This window comes from Sinocyclocheilus anshuiensis, unplaced genomic scaffold (genome assembly GCF_001515605.1).
Source record: "Sinocyclocheilus anshuiensis isolate Anshui unplaced genomic scaffold, SAMN03320099.WGS_v1.1 scaffold502, whole genome shotgun sequence".
In the NCBI taxonomy this organism is placed as follows: Eukaryota; Metazoa; Chordata; class Actinopteri; order Cypriniformes; family Cyprinidae; genus Sinocyclocheilus; species Sinocyclocheilus anshuiensis.
In genome coordinates, this window is record NW_015544194.1 from 2,132,315 (window position 1) to 2,135,309 (window position 2,995).

Here is a 2,995-nt window from a genome sequence, read left to right on the forward strand (position 1 = left end):
AAAAAACATTTTGTCTCATAGATGATAAATTCCATGTGAGCATGATATACATTTTCAGCTGTTAATGTGTTTGTGAAGACCAAAAAAAAAATATATATATATATAAAATAATAATAATATGCTCCTGTGGCTCAGTGGTAGAGCATTGCGTTAGCAGTGCAAAAGGTTGTGGGTTTGATTCCCAGGGAGCACACATACTGGTAAAACATGTATAGCCTGAATGCACTGTAAGCTGCAAAGCGTCTGCTAAATGCATAAATAAATAATAATAATTTAAAACAATCCTGCAATACCTGCAACAACATCAACACAGCTACGACTGTGGCTATCCCGTGCCACAGCTTTTTTTATTATTTTGCTAATTTGTAAAATATTTTAAAAAATAACACATTAATTAGCATAAAAACTATGATTACAAATCAATACTGTAGTTTAGGAACAATTTTAGATTAGTTCATAATTAAATACAATACAATGTTGCTGTTAAATAAATCAAACATTTCACATAATATGATAAGCTTAATTCAGATGGCCTCTCAATTGTATACACACACTGTGCGTGACTATTTTCTCTCCCTTTCTCACTGTCCACAATAATCCAACATACTGTTTATTGATTGATTGATTTTCATTTATAAAGGAGCTTACAAGGCTATATTTGTGGTCATGTTAATGCTGGCCTTTCAAATGAATTGTGTGGGATTCTGAAAAGAATGTGTGACTTGACTACATCACAATGTCATTTCAAATCAGAAAAATGAAAAGAGCTGACAAAAATGTCTACGCCCAGACACTATTACAGACATAATATCCGTTAAACAATGACGGTACATCTGTGCCGCCTGCTATTTGTCCCTTTCTATGAACAATGAACCTGAGGAAAAAACTGTTATCTCATTTCAACATTATGAAAGATGCAAACAAACTAAAAGTGGCTGAATGTCTGTATGTCTGTGTGTGTGTGTTTAATATTCTTCTCCTTAAGTAAAAGTTTTGGGTCATCTCATATAAAGTGACAAGAGAAATCTGCACCTGGATCTGAGTGCACGAGACAGCAAATCAATTTTGCTTGATTTATAAAGACCTTTCATAAAGAATTAAGCACCTGACGTGCGCGCAATAAACGCGTGATGCAATGTGTCATTATAATTCTGACCCTGACAGTGTTATAATTTATGAAGTCCCAAAATATGCATAAAACAAAGCACGGAATGATTTTATTGAGTATCGAAAAGCAGCTCACAATCATGCCAACATACAACATTTGATCTTGTCTTCAGTTATTCTCGCACTCCCGCGCATCTCCAGTTTATACAACTTTCTTGTTCTTTTTTTTTCCTCCATAAAACATAATTTCCCCAAGCGACAATGTTCGCACCAGTTGTTCAAATCTCCATTTCCAGGGGAGATGTGCGTGTGTTTTTTTTCCGCAGATAAAAAGGTTTTTAAGTCTGATATGACATTTAGCCCTCGGTTGTTGAATGCCATCATAAGGCTTCTGTTCATAAGAGTCGATCACGGCACAAAATGGCAGGTCTCACCGGCTCTTCCATCTCACAAGTTTTGACACATGGCATGCACCAGGTAACTTTGATCCTAATTCTCCAACCGATCTGTGTTCACTTCAGCTGAAATCCTAAACGCAAAGCCCTTGGGGCTGAAGTGAGAAAGTTTGAGCAGAGATTTGAGGAAACTTTCTTACAGCTCCATATCTCTGCTTGGCCAACGCGAGCGAATCTGGTGCGCATCCCTGGAAAGCTTCTGTCCACCTTACAGTAATACTGCACGATGCGTCTTTACACTTAATTAATAAACTTATCCTTACAAGAGCCAAATTTAAAATATAACGGTGTGAGTTTATTTTTTTCTCTCACTCTCTCTCTCTTTAGAGTAAGTTCATCTAAACGCGTGCAATGGCTTCCAGTAAACGCTTTCGATTATGAAGCCGTTTTATTATCTCACGCGACAACGATTTAGACAATATTGCATCTGTTTCAAACAAATCGTGCAATATAATAATACACACACAACATCATTAGCACAAACTGACTTTTAGAAAGCGAATCGAGCGAAATCCATCCGCGAGCCTACTACTGATCTAGCCACTTCTTACCTTTAAATTCATCCGGACGTCAAGACGCGTTGCGAAAGATTGTCTTCATTGAATAATGAAGCATGTCCACATAAATGAGCTGCTCATTTTCTTATACTGCTGAGGGGATTAAAGTATATAGCCAACACACACAAACACACGCGCGCGGGCTTCGGACCTGTTATGTTCGTCCTCCCGCAAATCCGTTTCCCAACTGTTCCTCGCGCATCCCGAGTGATGAAAAAGCGCCTTTGACTTTATTCTCGATATAAACGCATTCATTGATAGCGATCGGCCAGCATCACAAGACATTTCCCCCTTATCTGTCTGTTCGGACTCCCCCTATCTGGACGGTGAAAAGCATTGTACCGTTAAAAAGACACTCCATTGTCGTCCATTCACAGAGAGCTGAGAGTCTTGCGGCATTTGATGGGACTAAAAGCTTGAACCCTTAATAAAACAGCCCCGGTGCACGGAATATCATCTCGAATCGTCTATTTTCCCCACGCGGAGAGACTCAAATGCTATATTCAATCCATCGGATCATCTTATTGACCTTGACTTCCCTGTAAACACTTATTAAAATCTGTCTTATCCTCACTCACATTGTCAGCCCCGTTATTCAGACGAGGCGTAATTGGCTTTGATGCCTGTCGCCGTTTAAAGAACACTGTGGAAAAACACTACAAATAGCTACAATTGCGAAATAAATGTGCTTACCTTTTGGGGAAAGTATCTGAAGTCTTGTATCCTCGAGAAAAAGTCCAGTGAGATGAGCGGAGAGCGCGAGCATCAGTCAGTATAAGAGAGAAGTAATGAGTGATAAAATGACGCTCATCTGCACTGTAACCTTGTGGCGTATTTAATGTAAATAAGCCGGTTATGTTGCACACAATCACACAC

At 38.8% G+C, this 2,995-nt stretch overlaps 1 protein-coding gene across 1 annotated transcript in view; it reads right to left on the reverse strand.

Annotated features, from left to right (window-relative positions):
- Window positions 1–2,608, reverse strand: part of LOC107696660 (zinc finger protein 536-like) — a 199,813-nt gene extending 197,205 nt beyond the window's left edge. Inside the window, exon 1 of the mRNA XM_016497117.1 lies at window positions 2,114–2,608. The gene's annotated coding sequence lies outside the window, so the exon portion shown is untranslated. The remainder of the gene's footprint in view (window positions 1–2,113) is intronic.
- Between the last annotated feature and the right edge of the window lie 387 nt (window positions 2,609–2,995).